General features: G+C 42.9%; 1 protein-coding gene across 3 annotated transcripts in view; it reads right to left on the reverse strand.

Annotated features, from left to right (window-relative positions):
* The window catches only part of IL1R1 (interleukin 1 receptor type 1), a 116,077-nt gene that overhangs the window by 57,656 nt on the left and 36,766 nt on the right, over positions 1–21,655 (reverse strand). For 2 of the 3 annotated variants that reach the window (XM_090281880.1, XM_090281876.1), the window contains exon 1: positions 5,234–5,513. The exons of the other annotated variant lie outside the window; for it this stretch is intronic. The gene's annotated coding sequence lies outside the window, so the exon portion shown is untranslated. Of the gene's footprint in view, positions 1–5,233; positions 5,514–21,655 lie in introns of those variants that run through there. 3 annotated transcript variants of the gene reach the window in all.

The raw sequence follows: 21,655 nt of genomic DNA on the forward strand, positions 1-21,655 counted from the left end.
CAATAGAGGTCTGTGCCAGTCATCCCCACCTCCAACAGCCCAGTCCATTCTCTGCAGTATATCAGGAGTGGAAACAAGAAGCAAGGCTTTCTGTGGAAATCACATGAAAATACTGGCAATTATGAACTTCCCAAATATAGTTACCATTACTTTTTTGTGATTATGATATGTTTCCAAACATCAGTATATGACAACATGACTGTTTGGTACATGGAACTTACCTACAAAGCTACTTGTTTATTAAAGACAAAATGAAAATCACATTTGAGACATGAAGCAATTTCCTATTAGACCAGAAATGAAAATTTTCAATGCGAACTAAATTACAAAAGCAGAGATTAAGTATAAGAATTAACAATGAACATACTGGCCTCCAAAAGAAGTCCCTACTTCCAGGAAGGACTGACTTTATCTATAGCACTGCCCTGTCACTCTGCAAGAAATTCCATGCTCAGTACCTACACATGAAAAGTGACTGCTGGGGAACAGAGGGGTGTCACAAGAACCCAGGAGCTTCCTCAAGACCCAGGATCCCAGTGCAGGGGGAGGGGGCATTCGTTCCTACTTATGACCATATGGCACCTATTCTTGAGGAGTTCCCCACATTGTGAATCTTGCCCTCCAAGACAGAAGCCAGGCATGGGACAGAGGTAGCACACAAACACACCAACATCCTGGGGATGCATGAGCAGGGTAGCAGAAGTTTGACGCCAGTGGCAGCAGAGGCACCTGGCACTGGGGGCAGTGTCTGAGCGAGCACAGGCTGCACTGTCCCACAATGCATCTGCACACGGCAGTGTCCTGTACTATTTCTATCTACATTAACCTCCAAGCCTGACTCCTCAGCCTGCCTCCAGCTCCATCTTACATAGTGAGTGGCCCTGAACATGCAGAGGTAGACATCCCAATCCACATATCTGCATCCATCACCCCAATAAGACCCTGCCCACTCCTCATATCAGAAAGGTACACAGACAGTGGAGTCCATGAGAGACGGCCCAGGAGAGAGGCCTGCAGAGGCCCTAAAATAAGAGTCCAGGTTATTCGGGCAGGCAATTCCAGCTGTTCCCCTGGATCCATGGATCATGGTCAAGAGGGAGATGCTGGTAGGTTCCAAGTGAGCACATGTTCTTGGCCTCCAGACTCCTGGCATGCCAAGGCATGCGACTGGCTAAAGAGCAGATCAGGACCCTGCAGGGCGTGTGTGGAACATCTCCTGCCTGGGTCTAAGGGAAGGTGCAGCAACCAAACCTCTACAGAAACCCAAGAAAAGAGATAAAACAATAGAAGGCAACTCCTCCTTCTTCCAGGGGCCAGAAGTAGCAGAGCCCCACTTCTGTGACTGAAAAGAAAATCCTAATGGTAATTTCTACATTCCACCTCATACCAACTCACTCTTTATACTGAGTGCTTCAAAAATAAAAACACAGCATAATTTAATAAGCTTTGCATCCCAAACATTAACATGTGCATATATGTATATTTGACGTGATGATGATATATTCAGAGAATTAGGTTCCCACTGATTGACTATAACTGAGAAGTGACTGTGGATGAGTCCCTGGAAAAAGCAGGAACCAAAGCAGGTTCTTTAGCTCACGAAATGTCACAATCTCCATTTTCCATTGAGAAACATGTGGAAACATGTATGGGGAATATGTTACAGTATTAAAACAAAACCCAAAATTATAACTTTCACCTGTTACAAGGACTCAAACAGATATTAAACAGTCTTCAATATTATTAAGACCAAAAAATGTCAGTTTTAAAGACTAGGAATAAAGAAATTTACTTATAAAGTTCTTGAAGAAAACACCTGAGAAATCTGTGCTTACCCCCAAGGAGAAATTATAGGTAGCCAAAGAACTCAGAATTTATCTTCCTGGGGTACTGACTTTACCCAAAGATTATCTAGGGGGAAGTTATCATTTTTGTATTAGGAAAAACATGGCTATATTATGAAGTGGAAAGAAAAATCTCCAAGAGATAAAACATCAGGCATCAAAGAAACAATCCTTAAGGTGGGGTACTTTGAACTGCTCAGTTGAGCATTTACTCTTCATTTCCCAAGAAGAGCACTTCAGTGGGAAAATCTGAGAGGCACTTCCTTCTGTCAACACCCACAGTCATCTGTATTCATCTCAATTGTGAGAAATGTTAGCACCAGGGTCCCACAACTCACACCCATGGGGCCAAACAGACAGAACACCTAACTTTCACTACTGAGAAGGCTTCCAGGATGGTTCCCCACTCAGGAGGGGGAAAGAGAACATGGTAGTGACCCTAGAGGAGTATCCAAATGTGACATGGCTGTTTCCATTCTGCAGAAATGAGCGACATTCATTCCACCACACACAGACGTCCTAAAACACAACTGTATGTTCACCATGGCTCTCACAGATTTTCCCCCAAGAAAAAGTTTTACAGAACTATGAGCAAACAAAACTACTCCACAACAGAGGCAACAGAAACAGTCAACATTTCAGAAATGCTGAGATCCCAAGAAACACTGAAACCTTGTCAATTTTCCATTCAGCAGATGGATATCAAAGCCTGGCTCACAGTAGATTTACATGACCATTTACCCATATAAATGAGGCAAAGAGCATTTGTTAGTCATCAAAGGATCTCATGCACAAGGATATGAAGACAAAGCAAAGATAGCCTCTTATGATTTATTTCTGTAATTTTTCATTTAATATTTTCAGAGTAACTGAAACCCGGGACAATAAAACTGTGGGTTAAGGGGGGGACTACTGTCTTCATTCTTAGACTCAGGATCAACTTTGTCTTTACTCTTTGTCTCCATTTTGCCTCTACTCTTTTTTTTCTCTTTTTTTCACTCTATTTTTAACTTATGGCATTTTATAAATCCCTCCCAGAAAAGTGGGAATAAAGAAATTGCCTCCATTATTCCATCGTGTGGATGAAAAGAGGAGATTCTTCAGAATCCAGAGGCATGCAGGTGACCAGGGGCCTTGAGTAACCACAGCCCCTTTCATACTTGGTGGGATCACTCTGGTGCCAGGGCCCCTCTGCATGCTCCCACACGCTGGGCATGGCCAGGAGGCTGCAGCAGCACATGCTGGCCTCAGCCAGCAACCAGTGGGGGAAACAAAGCTGCTGACAGTGCAGATCCTATCAACCCACCTGGCAACCTCAAAGAGAGGAAAACACAAACAAAGCACCTGTTGATAACGGCAGATGGGAAACATGGGGCTGAACCATAGCCAGGGAGTCACAGTGCACTCCGATGACCTTCGTTCTTGAAAGTGGCAAGTGCACGGTGGGTCTGTCATGTAGCATAATAATAAAATCTCTGTGCTTCCCTACCCACGAGGCTTTGGTAGTTTTACTGCAATTATCGAGTTTTGCCACTTTGAAAATGGGACACTCTCTCCACAACATCTCTACCTGCTTCCAGGTGGACACTCACCTCCCCCTGGTGTATCCCAGCCACAAGTTTCCCATCTGCCCTGGTCCAAGTGCACAGCCAAGCCACAAAGTCTGTCTCAACACCCCTTCTATTCTTTAGGGAACCAAGGTGTCATGTCTATGTCCATCATCTTCTTGTTCTCTCCACTGGAGTTGCTAAGTATTGTCCTGCCTTTGAGCAGCCAGTGTGCCCACACCCTGTTCAAAGGGGCAAATTTCATAGCACCCCTTATGCAGAGCAACTGCATATGTCCTGTGACTTCACCCAGAGCACTCATGTCTGTTAGGGGACATGATTTTCATCTATGTCAGTCACAGCTCTATCTTCAGTACTTCTAACAGTATCTGGCACATAGTAGACATTCAATAAGCATTTGGTAAATAACTGAATCTAATATTAAGAAGTGTTTCACTAAGAGTAAAGGAATTACTTTAAAAATGGCACTTGTTTCAAAGCCATAAAGAAAGACTTGTTGCCATACCAGGCTCAGTAGAGCCTATTAGAAATGGAGGGTTTGGTCACGTGAGAATGCAGGCCAGTTATTCTTTTTGGGACCACATGGAGGCAACCCCAAAGTGGACAGGTGTAGGTGATCTCCACACACAGCTGAATGTCAGCAAGTCAAATAAGACTAGAAACAGCAGGGGTGCACATCCCTGCTCCCATCATATCCCCATCCCATAGCTGCAGAGTAAATTAAGGGGGGGATAGCCAACTTCTCCAGCATCACTCCTGCCTCTCCTCAGTTCATTAATTCATCAATAGGCACAGAGGGATCCCATTCTGTACATTCATCTTCCAGAAGCTTGGTGCGAAGCCAGGTGGCCCAGGCATCACACTACATGATGGATGTATCTTGGCTTACCCTTTCTCCATGATATCAATGGCCCTTACTTGGTTTCCTAGCTCTGGAGTTAAAAGCACTGGAATGTGCCCATCTGAAGAGCATCCCCTGCATCCAGGAAACACTGCAGACAACTGCCCCTGGCAAGAATCTGCACACCCTGCTTGCAGTGTTCCTCCTCCCAGGTGAGCAGAGGAAAAATCCTGGTAAACAGGATTGCTGGGAACCATTCTGTCATAAATTTGAAGGCATGGTGTTTGAAGTCCAGAACTCTCTCTCTCCTGGTTGTCCATTCTCTACGTCAGTCACCTTGCTAAGCTTCTGCTTCCTTTGATGTAAAAAAGGAGAGTGTTAACAGCATCTCTCTCACTGTTGGAAGGATGAAAGACTTGGAAGGATGAAAGAGCAGCAAGTGTAAAGGGCCTTAAAAAATGTAAAGTGCTGGACATGCCTGTTGTGAGTAATGAAAAGTCTTCTTGGTGTCTGTAGCTATACCACCCAGCATCATCTTTGATCTGAAGGGTCCACAAGTTACCCTTCCCCACTGTGGTCAGGGTATTCATCCCCTATTTTGTTAAGGAGCCTGACCCTTCTGAGCCTAAAAACCCTTAAGACGTAAACTCTTATACCCCTAACAGGAACACTCCTAAACCGGTTGAATTTGGCCGGATTACAACGCCTAGAAGCAATTTACGCGCGCGCGCGCGCACACACACACACACACACCCCCTACATAGAACAATTATCTAGAACTATCGGCAACTCCCCTCCCCCAAAAAGTATCTGAACCTTTATCCTGCTCCAGAGAGGAATAGAAACAAAAAAGAGCCCCACAGATTTAACCACTATCACCTTCTTAAAGAAATTGAAGGAAAGGCGACACTGAGAAGGTGTCCAAGCCACAAGCCGCCCCCACCTGAGACCCCGCCCCTCCAACTCCAGCGTTCTCCTACCTGGGCGAGCCCCGCGGGGCGTGCAGGGCGGCAGCACGCCCTGCCGGGCACCCTAGGAGCCAAGCGAAGGTGCTCCGGGCGCGGCACAGGGCAGTCACATTCCCACCGTTCCTGGGGGCACCAGCCGGCAGCGATACCTCCTCTGGCTGCCGCTGCGCCGGTTCCCGGTGGATTCCCGGCAGCGATACCTCCTCTGGCTGCCGCTGCGCTGGTTCCTGGTGGATTCCCGGCAGAGGGCCGGAGCAGCGGGCACGAGCAGCGCTCCCCCGGCAAGCCTGGACTGTGGAGTGTGGCTCTGGCTCCAGCTCCGCCCCCGCCGGGGCAGGCAGAGGGCGGAGACAGCAAGGGCAAGCCAGGCCAAGCCTCCGACAGCCAGTGAGTTGGCCTGGTGCCCCGCCCCCACTCGACCCCTTCCAGACGCCGCCCCACAGGCATTCCAGCGCCCCTCCTGGTGCCAGGACCCTAGGAGATTGCCACTATTGCCTAACCACGGCCTGAGCGATAGGAACTGTGGCCCCACCCAAAGTGAGTTGGGACTTCTCACCTAAACATCGCAACCTGGCTGCAACCCAACCGCGAGGTCCCTGGACTTGAGTTGGGGCCAGAGGCAAACACTCACACTTTTGTGCCCAGAGCCTGAGAGAGAGCTAGTCCCCAGCGTTTTGAGGACTTGGATAGGTCACTAACTTCTTGGTAACTTCTTCGCTATTCGGTGAAAAGGGGTCCTAACAGCTCCTCTCACGGAGTGACTGGAGACATTAAATGAGCAATTATTGCAAACCAGTGCACAGATCTGAAGCCAGTGTTACAATATTATCATAATTCATCATTAGTTCCATCTTTTAGTATCCCTCTTTAGAGTGCTGGTTCTCACTTACAACCTTGATTACACATTAGAAGCCCCAAGGAGATCTGGACCACCAATGTCCGTATCAGTCATATCAGAATCTCTGGGACTGAGGCACACACATCAGTGTTTGTGAAGCTCCCAGGTGATTCCACTGCGCAGCCAGAGTTGTGAACAACTGTTCCTACAAGCTCCCTAGTGATGTCCTTACTCCAAACCCTCCACCTGAAGCTACTTCAGCACATGTGTCTAAGTGGCAGTCAGTGAACGCTGAAACAGGTGAGCTGTTTCCATGCTGCAGAACTAGTTGGAAGCCATATCTTGATGAACATAAATTGGTCTTACCATTTATATAATAAAGGTTTTTGAATTGTTTACAAGTAGAAAGTAAAATTGATTTGTGCAATAATGTCAAAATAAAATTATACTTTTATTTTTCTTTACATTCTGATACCTCCCACCCACCCCTACCCCAAATGCCCTGCTAAACACTTGGGCTCCTAGACTCAGGTGGGACTCTCAAACACACCCACAAATCGAAATGGGATTTGAATACCTCCCCTTCTCACCTATTACCACTGTTCTATCTGGGATCTTAAATTCACCTCCTCCCTTACTCAGCTGCGCTGACCACTTTTCCCCTCTCCTCCCTTTTGTTTCTTTTCCTTGGTAGTACAGGTGTCCACCTGCCTTGCTCTACCCCCTGGGTTGGAGGCTTCATGAGGGACATACTGTCACTCCTATATCACTCTCTGCTTTGGTTCCAGCACCACACAAATGCTCTGAATGTGAGTGTGTGCTTCAGTGTAAAACACACCACTTAATGAAGACGGTGACAGACGTATTTGACAAAAACTTAAAAGAAACAAAAAGAGTTTCCATAGCCTTGGGACACCTTCTGGAGTGTCTTCCTCACTACTTTCCCACCTCTGAAACTCTCATCGAGTGGAAGGAAGACTTGACTGTCTGCCATCCGTGTGGCTACCTTCCTTAAGAGAGACCATGTTCCCTAAGGATTTTCAGTCTACCAAGCTGCTGTCAAGTTGCTCAAATCATGTGACCCTTTTGGGGAGGAATACCTAATAATGCACATGAAACAAAATCACATTGACCAGAACAACCTGTGGTCTATGTGGCAGAAATTTTGAAGGACTGTTCATTATAAACATGAACACTGGCTTGAAGACTAAAGGGGAAGCATTGCTGTGCTTGTTTCCTTAAAATACCCCAAGCCAAGTATTGAAGAACTTTGAGCATCAACCTTATATCATAAACCACTGAGTTCAGAAAAATGTACACTAATGTAAAGCTGTTGTTTTTCCCACTCAAAGAAGCAGAGTTGACCAAAGGGCGGGCAGAAAAGCAGAGGAGAGATGACTGGTGTATACTGACCCAGAAGGTGTCTGAGAGGTGGCATAGTTCCCCCATTTTTCACCAGCACCAAACAAGAGGAACACTGGCCTTCTCCTGAGAGGAGGGAATAATAATAATCTTGGAGGAGAGGAGCATTGCTGGGCTCCCAGCTTATAGCCCTAGACACCACCAGTATCATACAAAAGCCCCATGTCCAGCATGGCCCATGCCAAGGCACAGCACTGACAACAGAACGTCTTGGATCTGAGGACAAAGTCTTGTGCATCCCAGAGTACTCAGAGTGCCCAGATCTTCAAAAGGGGTTGCAAAGGGGCTGAGAAGGCCAACACCAAGCAGAGCTTCTGTGGTTGCGGACTATAGGGCAAAAGTGATATCAGCTGAGGTCGGTAAATCCAGAGAATGACCTATAAACAGAACCCCTCCCTGGATGCCAGACAGAACAGAGCTTAAATCTTGACCAATCCCATCCCATCTCTTCCACCAATCACAAGGAACTCCAGTTACCATCAAGAGGAAAGAAGGCATGTGGAGAGGAAAGGATTTTGAATAGATTGCAATATTACACCAAGGAGACTGGGTCTTGACCTAGTGAAGACTAAACAACTCTGAATTGGCAAGGTTTTTTTTTTTCCTGGCACCAGATGGAAATGAAGATTCATGAGCTAAGTTGACTTTAATTGTGGAAAATAAAAAAACAACATTTTTGCTCATAGGGCCTCTGTGATTCTTGCTACAGTTATTTTTTGTTATTTATGGAACTGCCAGTAACCACTCACAGAATTACGGTGTTCCTTGAGATAGATTTAAAAACCACTGTCCTAGATGGACTTCCTTCTACAACCTAGTTTTCTGCTCCTTTCACACATTTTCCATCTGCTGACCTCCAAATAACCACTTTTTGAACCTATGTCTTTTATTACTTTTTCATCACTGCAAATTCTCGGTTTTAATCAGCTCAGCACCTTCCTTTCCCTAAGTAGTTGAATGTGTGCTTCTATGAAATCTTTCTAGCTCATCTGATGAGCAAGACCTCAACAAATCAGAAAGTCACATGTGAACAAGAGATGAGAGCTGCTAAGAAAGTATAAAGTATGATAAGATTGCCATGGGCAATAAACATTTTCTTAACCTCCTTTGGGAGAGGTGGAAGAAAAGATGGACAAGGTAGGCAACCCAGACAAAGTATTGTTCTAATTGCTGCTTTAATCATGCTCAATGACTGAAAAAGGCTTCCTGCACCTAGTTTTTTCCCATGCTAACACAGCAACAACACAGGAGGTTCCAGAGGCAACTAAATTAGTTAACTTCTAAGAGCCATTGCATCTAGCAGAACCAGACTGGCAGTCCTTCTCTTCTGCCAACTGTCTTTGATGTGATGATTCCTTCAACACATGAAATGAAAAGCACAAATAACGAAACCATCCATTGCCACCCAAGAGGCTCATGAGCTGTTATTTTTTTCTTCTTCAAAATGATGGAGGTAGTAGATGGAAGCTTCACTCATCTCCTCCTAGGACCAAATTGGAATTGCAACTAAATTAAACAACAATCATCCTGAATAACCAAATGGAGACTAGCTGAAGAGGATTCTCATAACCAAGTATTTACAGAAGAGGCCACGTCAAGATTGCTAGGAAGAGCAGAGATGCAAAAAGGCTGGTTCCACTCCCACGGGCAGCAGCTGAGGTTCTGGAGGAATATTTCAGCTGCAGAGAATCCTCTGAGACATTTGGGGTCTAAATTCAAAGCCATACTCCCCAGTCCAGAGCACCAGAGCCAGAAAGAGGCACCCACATAACAACTGGCTATGAAAAGCAGCAGGGTTTCTATCCACCAGAAAGAGAAGGGAGCCTACTAGAGACATGGGCACCCTCTTAAAGAGTCAACCCACAAAATTTTGTACACAACCATTCACCCTGAGTTCTGGCAGGGGGAGGACAAAGCACACTAGAGTTGTGTGAGGAGAGTATGGAGTTTGTGGCTCTGGGGAAAGACCTGGGGGGACAGCCACCAAGATCCCTGTGCTGAGTCATTTTCCTATAACGCAGTGACCATCTTTCCTGGGTGGAGCACTATCTACTCTGTGGAATCCTCTTGGGGGAAAGCAATAGCTCTACTCTCTGGATTCCCTCTCACCCCACCCTGAAGAGCTTAGGCCATGCTGAGGACTCAGCTGCCTTGGCCAGAGTGTAGAGGTCTGGGCTGCCTCAGAGGATGTCAGTGACTGAACTGTCTGGCTTTGAGGCAGGGGCCATTATCCCCACTTTTCCACTAACATTACTGTCACTTTCCTCTCACAGGAGACCCATTAGAAACACCCTCCTGGCATCTGGCAGAATCAGTCTCCAGGCACCAGAGGCCCCATCCACCTGACTCCTAGGGGCTCTGCCCTGAAGAGGTCCAGACAAATTTCATGTTAGACTGAGTTGTGTGGCTCTGGGGTGGAGACCACACCTACCACCTTCTCTGAAGCCTGACCAGCATCTCCCCTCAAAGGAGATCCATCAGCCCCATCCTTCCCACTCCACCAGAGGTTCTTTCAGTGACAGAACCTAACAGGCATCTGGCAGACTGTGGCAGCCAGAGGGGGATCTTAGAGTGCCTTGGGGCCTTGGGACTTTTGCTGACCTGCCCCCAAACCTGATGCTGGTAAAAGCCAGGCTTGGTGAGCATCTTGGTTCTTCCCACATGCAACCAAGCCCAGCAGAGGCAGCCACAAATTGTGGATTGCTTGTAGAAGGTACAGACAGCATCTGACATTAACTTGCACCAGAATCCCTCCTAAGTGGCCCAGAACCAACACACCCAGTGGCCAAATTTAGACAATATCGGAGCAGGATCCAATAAGCTTCACAAGCAACATATCCAAATGGAGATCTTGGCAGGCACCAAACCCTGCTGAAGCGAATTCTGCTTTGTGTGGTCAGCACATGCACAGCAGCTCACACACTGTGGTCAGGGTTGAACCTCAAAGTCAGCCAGCCAGAGGGTTGATTCCACACACAAATGGGCCCATGGCCATCAAAACTCAGTTACAAAAGCAGGGCCCACATAATCCACACAAGAGACATTCCTGGAGCACCCAACTCAGGTGATCAGAAGACTGTGCCATTGGGTTTTCACAGGACACATACTGCATAAGGCCACCCCATGAAGACTAGGAATCATAGCAGATCTATATAATACATAGAAACAAACATAAAGAGGCAGACAAAGAAACAGGCCCAAAATGAAAGAACAGGAGAAATCTCCAGAAAAAGAGCTAAATGAAATGGAGGCAAGCAATTTATCAGATATAGAGTTCAAGGTAATGACTATAAGGTGCTCAAGGAACTTAGTGAGAACACCAACAATATGAAAAAGGACATACAAATTATAAAAGAGGACCACTCAGAAATGAAGAATACAATATCTTACATCAAAAACACACTGAAAGAAACAAGCAGTAGGTTGAATGTAGCAGAGGGTTGAATCAGTGATTTGGAAGATAAGGTGGAAAAAAACACCCAATCACAGCAGCAAAAAGAAAAAAGGAACTTAAAAGAATGAGGAGAGTTTAAGGGACATTTGTGACAACATGAAACATCACACATCCACATCATAGGGGTACCAGAAGGAGGAGAGAGAGAGCAAGTGATCAAGAGCCTATTTGAAGAAATAATGCCTGAAAACTTCCCCAACCTGGTGAAGGAAAAAGACACACAAGTCCAGGAAGCACAGGGAGTTCCAAATAAGATGAACCCAAAGAAGTCCACAGCAGGACACATCATAATTAAAATTTCAAAGCTTAAATACAAAGATAGAATCTTAAAAGCAGCAAGGGAGAGGCAGTTAGTTACCTGTAAGGGAGTTGCATAAGGCTGTCAGCTGATTTATCAACAGAAACACCAGAGGGACTGGCATGAAATATTCAAAGGGATAAAAAGTAACCTACAATCAAGGTTACTTTACCCAGCAAGGCAATCATTTAAAATTAAAGAAGAAATTAAGAGCTTCCCAAACAACAGCAACAAAAAAAAGCTAAAGGAGTTAAATACCACCAAACCACCATTATTACAATAAATGTTAAAGATCTTGCTTTAAGAAACAGAAAAGAGGAAGAAGAAGGAGGAGGAGGAAGAGGAGGAGAAGGAGAAGGAGGAGAAGGAGAAGAAGAAGAAGAAGAAGGAGGAGGAGGAGGAGGAGGAGGAGGAGGAAGGGGAGGAAGGGAGGATAAAGAGGGAAGACAGAGGAGAAGAAATTTAAAAGAATAAAATTGTAATAAATATGTACCTATCAATAATCACCTTAAATGTAAATGGCTTACATGTTCTACTCACAAGACATAATATAGTTGAATGCATAAGAAAGTAAGATCTATATGTATGCTGTCTGCAAGAGACCTACTTCAGAACTAAAGCACACAGAATAAAAGTAAGGGACAAAAAAAGATATTTAATGCATGTGGAAATAAAAGGCAGCTTCAGTATCAATAATATATGTGACAAAATAGACTTTAAAGTTTTTATTTTCTTTTTTATAATTTATTTGTTTATTTATTTTATTTTTAGAGAGAGGGGAAATAAGAAAGAGAGGGAGAGAAACATCACTGTGTGGTTGCCTCTCACTCGTGCATCCAACTGGGGACCTGATGTGCAACCTAGTAACGTGCCTTGACTGGGAATCGAACCAGCAACACTTGGCTCACAGGCTGATGCTCAATCCACTGAGCCACAGCAGCCAGGGCCAAAATAGATTTTAAAACAAGGCTATAATAAGTGACAAAGAAGGATACTACATAATGATAAAGGGAACAATTCAATAAGAGAGATAACCTTTGTAAACATTCAAGCACCCAACATAGAAGCACCTAAATATGTAAATAAGTCTTGATGAACAAAAAGAGATTGACAGTAATACAATCATAGTAGAGGATTATAACACTCAATTAACATCAACAAATAGATCTTTCAGAAGACAATCAACAAGAAAATGGAGGCCTTAAGTGACACACTAGATTAGATAGATTTAATTGATATCTTCAGAGAATTTCACTCCAAAGCAGCAGAATATACATTCTTTTTAAAAACACATGGAACATTTTCTAGGATAGATCACATGTTAGAACACAAAACAAGTCTTAATAAATTTGAAAAAATTGAAATTATACCAAGCATCTTCTCTGACCATAATGGTATGAAACTAGAAATTAATCACAAGACAAAGAAAAAAACTGAAAAATACACAAATACAAGGAAGCTAAATAACAAGTCACTAAAAAATGAATGGATTAACAATTAGATCAAGGAAGAAACCAAAAAGTACCTTGAAACACATGAAAATAGGAACAAAAAAACCCAAAATCTATGGAACACAGTGAGAGCCATCCTAAGAGGGGGATTCATACAATTACAGGCCTATTTCAAGAAACAAGAAAAATCTGAAATAAATACTCTAACTTTACACTCAAGAGAACTAAAAAAAAGAACAACAAAAAAAGCTCAAAGTGACTGGAAGGAAACAATAAAGATCAGAGCGGAAATTAACAAAATAGAGTTTTAAAAAAAAGAACAATGTAAAAGTTCCATGAAACTAAGAGCTGGTTCCTTGAAGAGAGAAACATGATTGACAAACATTTAGTCAGACTCATCAAGAAAAAAAGAGAGAAGTCTCAAATTAATAATTGGACATGAAAAAGGAGAAGTAACAACTGACACCAAAGAAATACAAAAATTTGTAAAAATTAAAATTAAAATTATGAACAGTATATGCCAATAAATTGGACAACCTGGACAAAATGGATACATTCCTAGAAACTTATAATCTTCCAAAACTGAATCAGGAAGAAACAAAGACTCTCAATTGACAGATTACAACTAGTGAATTTGAAACAGTACTCAAAATGTCCCAACAATCAAAAGTTCTGGACAGGGTGACTTCACAGGTGAATTTTACCAAACATTCAGTGAAAAACCAACACCTCTCCTTCTAAAACTCTTCCAAAAGTATTAAGAGTAGGATAAACTCCCAGTCTCATTTAATGAGTCCAGAATTATTCTAATTCCAAAAACAGATAAGGACACTACAAAGAAAGAAAATTATAGGCTTGATTAACATAGATGTTAAAATCCTCAACAAAATATCAGCAAACCAAATTCAGCAATACATTAAAAAGGTCATAACCATGATCAAGAGGAAGCTATTTTAGAGATGCAAGATTGGCATAAAATCTGCAAATCAATAAACCTGATATACCACATAAACAAAATAAAGGATAAAAATTACATGATTATATCAATGCAGAAAAATTATGTGGTAAAACCTCTTAGCAAAATGGGAATAGAGGGGGGGACCAAGATGGCCGCAGAGTAGGAACAGTGTTCTCAGCTCGCTCCTGTTAAGGAGACAATCCAGGAGGAACAAACTCGGGGAGGAATGACTGAGTGAGTGGGAATATCTGATAACGTGAATGGGGAGGAGATCGTGGGAGCAGCGTGGAGGGGGGTGGAGGGGTTTATCACAAACTGCAGGCTGAGTCATTCTGAGACTCCGTGCGTTTGCAGTATCAAGCCGGAGAGCTCACTAGCCGGGAGTGAATTCTTGTAGGGAGCTAGGGAGAGGATTTGGCCGAAAAAGCCAGAGGAGGGAGAGAACAGTGAACAACCAGGACTGGGAGAAACTGTGTGACCTGAGTCTAGAGAGAAACATCCTCAGCTGCAACCTCCGACGGAAAGCTCGGCATCCCGGGCGCGCCCAGCACTTGCGCTAGGGCCCTACAGAACAAAGGAGCAGTTTTGGGGCTAGGAGACGGGCCGCACAGAAAAGCTGCCATGGAACTCCGGACCGGGGGAGAACTGTGTTCTTGAAATCAGTGTTTGCTCTTTAGTCGTGCTAGAATCCCACAGAACAAAAGGCAGGTTTGGGGCTAAGAGAGAAATAGGACGTGCAGGGTGTGTAAGTAGGGAAGAGAGCGGAGGCGGAGGTTCTGGAGGGGAGACGGTTTTAGGGCAAGGAGAAGGGCCACAGGGAAGGGCTGCTGCGAAGCTCCAGACCGGCAGAGAGCTCCGGGGAAGGAGAGTGCTGCGCTGACCGACCACACTAAGAGTCCCACAGAACAAAGGGACGGTGCTGTGGCGGGAAGAAAGATAGAGCGCGCAGGCCGATAGACAGGGAAGCCAGCAGAAGCGGTAGCTCGGAATAGAGAAAGTTTTGGGGCAAGGAAAAGAGCACAGGCAGGAAAGCCACTGCAAAGCTCCAGACTAGGGGAGAGGCCCTGGGCAGGAAAGGGCCACTGGGCCCGGCACTTTGACCGACTGTGCCAGAGTCCTGCAGAACAAAAGGACGATCTTGAGACAGGGAGAGAGGTAGGGTGCGCAGGCATATAGACAGGGAAGAGAGCAGAAGCTGTAGCCTGGGAATAGAGATAGGACTGGAGGCAGGGCGGGGATTGCTGGCAGGCACAGGCTGGACCAACAGAGGGAAGGAGTAGCTGGACAAGCCTGAGGAGGGCTGAGGGTGCCTCAGGAGGGGACTACTAAAGGAAGCTCACAGCAGAGCGGTGGTAGGCCCACGAAAAAAAGACTAGCAACCCCAGAATCAAGCAGAACCCTCCCACAGGCAGCCAACCAACCAGAAAAGATTTGAAACTCATGGAATTTTGAATAGGAGCAGACTCAGGAAGGAAGCAAGGAAAAACCAAAAAACAAACAAACCAAAAATACCCAGAGACTGTGCATAAAAGTTGAATTGAGTTAAAATCCTCATTCTTTTATCTCTCACTCTCTCTCTAACTACCCCTACCGTCAGTCCCTTCTTATTCTCGCTCCTTTTCTCCCCTCCCCTTCCCTCCCTTCTCTCCCCTTAGCATTCTCCCCTGCATCCTATTCTCAGTTAATTTTATAATTTTAAGTTCTCTCCCTTTCTCACCCTCTCCTTTCTCTGCCCTACGCACCTTCAACTTTATTAAATTTCTTTCTTTATTTTGTCCCCCTTCAGTCTACATTCATTTTTCTTTCATCTCTTGTCCTTATTTTCCTTCTCTCCCTATACATAATCTCTCTCTCTCCCTATTACACTTTATATTCTAATCTCTTAATATTCAAATTATAATTCTAATCTATCCCCCTCTCCCTTTACTCTCCCATTCCTACCCCTTCTCTTTTTCTACCCCACCCCCCCACTTCTTTCCCTACCTCTTGTATTTCTCTCCTTCATCCTATCTTTTGCCAACTCTTCAATTTCAATCCTCCCCTCCCTAATATCTCCTCTTCCTCCTGATTTCCTTCCCTCCTCTGAGCTCTTTTCCTCCCAAATCCTCTTGCTTTCCTATCTCCTATTCCTCTCTCTCTATATTCACCTTTTCTCTCTATCTTGCAACTTTATATCATGTTTTAATCTCCTAATCTTTTTTATAACATATAATTTAAAAAAGAATTTTAATCCAGTCCCCTCTCTTCTACCTCCCCTTCTTCTTCTGTTCTCTCTCCTACCCTTCTCTTCTCTGCTTTCTCTCTCTCTTTCCTCTCTCCCTTCCTGTCTTGCTATTTTCTACTCTGTATTTTTATCCTTAAAAAATTCTCTCTCAATCTATTTCCTACCTTCTAACCTCCCCAGCCCTCTCTTTCAATTTCTGGCTGTCTGTCTACCTGGATGTCTGTTGTGTCTACCCTACCTCCCACGCTAATCATATAGTATATACCGATTATATAATCCTAATACTATACACTTCCACTTTCTCTCTCCACACTGTAACCCTCCCCTCCTTTTCAAACAGACAGTGTAAGTGTTAATTGCTCTCTTACATAACCTTGATCCCAATTGCTAATATTAATACTCTATCAACTTCCAGCTCAAAAATTACCCTTCCTTCATTTAAAACAACTCCTTTCTGTTTCTCCTACGAAATAAGAGTCCCAGTATCTCCACAAGTATATTAACACGGGCTCATTTGCAGCCTATAGTGGGATTGTATTTGGGGGAGAAATTGGAGGGTGTGGGTTTCTTGCCTGGGTTGTGTAATTATGTTTTAGCAGCACCTTCACAAAAGATCTCAAGACAAGGTGGGCAGAGTGACTCTCAATCAACTAACCAGAGAAAAAGTCCCACCAAAAAGTAGCTGAAATACAACCAGACAGATTAAAGAAATATCATCAAGGACAACACAGACGGAGATCCAGGAGGGCGGAGGAGTAAGTGGAAGCTACACTAACCCCCTCCCAGGACCAGTCAGTGCTGACTCAGCCCCAGTACAGCAGACAGACCATCCCCCTCCAAGTGGTATCATACTAAGGGGAAATAAAAGCCCTGCCTACAGGAATTAAGTTGCCACACCCACGGTCCTTAAGCCTGATGGCTGATCACAGATTGAGTATAGTAACAACTAAAGAAGAGAGACAAAGGCAGTAGATCCCTGGAAGTCTCCAACAGGCTGCCTAGGGCCAGTCTGGTACATGATCTGACGCTACCAGAGGCAGATCCAGGAAGAACTGATCATTCTAAGAAGCACCAACAAACAAAAGGAATCACAAAAATGGGGAGACAGAGAAACAACCCCCCATCAAAAGGAAAGGTAGACTCCCCAGAAAGAGTGCTAAATTAAATAGAGGGGAGCAAAATATCAGATACAGAATTTAAAACATGGATTATGGAGAAGCTCAATGAGCTCAGCGGAAACTACAAAGAACTCCAGAAAAGCTACAGTGAACTCCAGAAGAACTATAAGGAACTTACTGAGAATTATACTAGCATCAAAAAGGACATGGAAGCTATCAATAAGAGCCAGGAGGAAATGAAGAATACAATCTCTGAATTGAAGAACACAGTAGAAGGAATTAAAAGCGGGCTAGAGGAAGCAGAAGATCGGATCAGCGAGCTGGAGGACAACGTACACAAAAACTCCCAGACAATGCAACAAAATGAAAAAAGACTGAACAAGACTGAAGAGGTTCTAAGACAGCTGCAGGACAACATGAAACGTAACAATATCCGTATCATTGGAATTCCAGTAGGAGAAGAAGAAGAGCAAGGGATAGAAAACCTCTTTGAAAAACTAATGACAGAAAACTTCCCTCACATGAGGAGAGAAAGAGTCACGCAAATCCAGGAGGCACAGAGGGTTCCAATGAAGATGAACCCCAACAGGCCCACCTCAAGACACATCATAATTAAAATGGCAACATCCAAAGACAAAGAGAGAATCCTAAAAGCAGCAAGAGGGAAACAACTAATAACATACAAGGGAGCTCCAATAAGGCTATCCTCAGATTTCTCAGCAGAAACACTACAAGCCAGAAGGGAATGGCAAAAAATATTCCAAGGAATGAAAAACAAAGGCCTACAACCAAGAATACTCTACCCAGCAAGGCTCTCATTCAAAATGGAAGGCGAAATAAGGAGTTTCTCAGACAAAGGAAGACTAAAAGAATACATCTCCACCAAACCAGCAATGCAAGAGATGCTAAAGGGTCTGCTCTAAAAAGATAAAGAAACAGAGAGAAACAGAGAAGAACACGAGTACAAAGGGGGAAAATGACAATGAATAAGTACTTATCAGTAATAACCTTAAACGTAAATGGATTAAACGCTCCAATTAAAAGACATAGGGTAGCTGAATGGATTAGAAAGAATGACCCACATATATGCTGTCTACAAGAGACCCACCTTAGAACAAAAGATCTACACAGACTGAAAGTAAAGGGATGGAAAAATGTATTCCAAGCAAATGGACATGAAAAAAAAGCCGGGGTAGCAATACTTATATCAGACAAAACAGATTTCACAGCAAAGTCCATAAAAAGAGACAAAGAAGGGCATTTCATAATACTTAAGGGAAAAATCCATCAAGAAGATATAACCCTTATAAATATATATGCACCCAACTTAGGAGCACCCAAATATGTAAGGAAAATTTTGAAAGACTCCAAGAAAGATATAGGCAGCAACACACTCATCGTAGGGGACTTTAACACCCCATTGTCAACAATGGACAGATCTTCAAAGCAAAGAAACACCAAAGATATTGAGGCACTGAACAACACTTTAGATCAAATGGACTTAGTCGATATATATAGAAGTTTACACCCCAAAGAAGCAAAATATACATATTTCTCAAGTGCACATGGAACATTTTCAAAGATAGACCACATGGTAGGACACAAAACAAGCCTCAATAAATTCAAGAAAATTGAAATTATATCAAGCATCTTCTCAGATCACAATGCCTTAAAATTGGAAATCAACCTCAAGGAAAAAACTCAAAAACATTCAAACTCATGGAGAATGAATAACATGCTATTAAATAATGAATGGGTTAACAATGACATCAAGGAAGAAATCAAAAAGTTCCTGGAAATCAATGATAATGAACACACAACAACCCAAAACCTATGGGATACAGCGAAAGCAGTCTTAAGAGGAAAGTTCATAGCAATACAAGCCTACCTAAAAAAGCTAGAAGAATCTCTAATAAAAAATTTAACCCTACAGCTACAAGAACTAGAGGAAGAACAACAAGCAAAACCCAGATCAAGTAGAAGGAAGGAAATCATCAAGATCAGAGCAGAATTAAATGACATAGAGTCTAAAGTAACAATTCAAAAGATCAACAAGAGTAGGAGCTGGTTCTTTGAAAAGATAAACAAAATTGACAAGCCTTTAGCCAGGCTCATCAAGAAAAAAAGAGAGAGAACCCAAATAAATAAAATCAGAAATGAAAGAGGAGAAATCACAACTGATACCACAGAAATACAAAGAATTATAAGAAATTATTACGAACAACTGTATGGCAAGAAATTTGACAACCTAGAGGAAATGGAAAGATTCCTGGAAAACTATAGTCTGCCCAAACTGAATCAAGAAGAAGCAGAAAGTCTGAATAGACCAATAACAGCTAGCGAAATTGAAGCAGTAATCAAAAAACTCCCAGCACACAAAAGCCCAGGACCAGATGGCTTCACAAGTGAATTCTACAAAACATTTAGGAAAGAACTAACTCCTATCCTCCTCAGACTATTCCAAAAGATACAAGAAGAGGGAAGACTCCCAAACTCGTTCTATGAAGCCAGTATAACCCTAATTCCAAAACCAGGTCAAGACACAACAAAGAAAGAAAACTACAGACCAATATCGATGATGAACATAGATGCTAAAATCCTCAACAAAATATTGGCAAACCGGATCCAGCAACACATTAGAAAGATCATACACCACGATCAAGTAGGATTCATCCCAGGGATGCAAGGATGGTTTAATATTCGCAAATCAATAAACTTGATACACCACATAAACAAAATGAAAGACAAAAACCACATGATCATATCAATAGATGCGGAAAAAGCATTTGATAAAGTACAACACCCATTTATGATAAAAACTCTCAGCAAAATGGGAATAGAGGGAGCATACCTCAACATAATAAAGGCCATATATGAGAAACCTGAAGCCAACATCATACTCAATGGGCAAAAACTGAGAGCATTCCCCCTGAGATCAGGAACAAGACAAGGATGTCCGCTCTCTCCACTCCTATTCAACATAGTCTTGGAAGTTCTAGCCACAGCAATCAGACAAGAAAGAGAAATAAAAGGCATCGAAATTGGAAAAGAGGAAGTAAAACTGTCATTATTTGCAGATGACATGATAGTGTACATAGAAAATCCTTTAGACTCCACAAAAAAAATACTCAATCTAATAAGTGAATTCGGCAAAATAGCAGGATACAAAGTCAATATTAAGAAATCGAAGGCATTTTTATACACCAACAATAAAAACTCAGAGATAGAAACTGAAAGAAAAATCCCATTTACCATAGCAACAAGAAAAATAAAATACCTAGGAATAAACTTAACCAAAGAGGTAAAAGACCTGTACACAGAAAACTACATAACACTGAAGAAAGAAATTAAAGAAGATACAAATAAATGGAAGCGTATACCATGCTCATGGATGGGAAGAATCAACATCATTAAAATGTCCATACTACCCAAAGCAATTTATAGATTCAATGCAATCCCTATTAAAATACCAGCAACATATCTCACAGACCTAGAACAAATACTTGAAAAATTTATATGGAACCAAAAAAGAGCCCGAATAGCCACAGCAATTTTGAGGCAGAACACAGTAGGAGGAATCACAATACCTGATATCAAACGATACTACAAGGCCACAGTAATCAAAACAGTCTGGTACTGGCATAAAAACAGACATATAGATCAATGGAACAGAATAGAGAGCCCAGAAATAAGTCCAGGTTCATATGGTCAACTAATATTTGACAAAGGGGGAAAGAACATCAAATGGAGAGAAAAGAGCCTCTTCAACAAATGGTGTTGGGAGAACTGGACAGGGACATGCAAAAAAATGAAACTAGACCACCAGCTCACACCATACACCAGAATAAACTCAAAATGGATCAAAGACTTAAATGTAAGCCGTGACACCATAAAAGTCCTAGAGGAAAAAATAGGCAGGAAAATTTCAGATATCCCACGTAGCAACATTTTCACTGATATATCTCCTAAGGCAAGGGAAATAAAGGAAAGAATAAACAAATGGGACTACATCAAACTAAAAAGTTTCTGCTCAGCTAAAGAAAACATCAGCAAGATGCAAAGGAAACCAACCATATGGGAAAATATATTCGCCAATGACATCTCAGACAAGGGATTGATCTCCAAAATATATAAAGAACTCATACGACTCAACACCAAGAAGACAGACAACCCAATTAAAAAATGGGCAAAGGACCTGAACAAACACTTCTCCAAAGAAGACATACAAAGGGCCCATAGACATATGAAAGTATGCTCAACATCACTAGCCATCAGAGAGATGCAAATTAAAACCACAATGAGATACCACCTCACACCAGTCAAAATGGCAATCATCAAGAAATCAACAAACAACTTGTGCTGGAGAGGATGCGGAGAAACGGGAACCCTGGTGCATTGCTGGTGGGAATGCAGATTGGTTGCAGCCACTGTGGAAAACAGTTTGGAATTTCCTTAAAAAACTAAAAATGGAACTGCCTTTTGAACCAGTAATTCCATTGCTAGGATTATATCCAAAAAATCCCGAAACACCAATTCAAAAGAACCTATGCACTCCAATGTTCATAGCAGCACTATTTACAATAGCCAAGTGCTGGAAACAACCTAAATGCCCATCTGTAGATGAGTGGATCAAAAAACTGTGGTACATTTACACAATGGAATTCTATGTAG

Source organism: Furipterus horrens, unplaced genomic scaffold (assembly GCF_987537825.1).
Source record: "Furipterus horrens unplaced genomic scaffold, mFurHor1.1.pri manual_scaffold_6, whole genome shotgun sequence".
Taxonomy (NCBI): Eukaryota; Metazoa; Chordata; class Mammalia; order Chiroptera; family Furipteridae; genus Furipterus; species Furipterus horrens.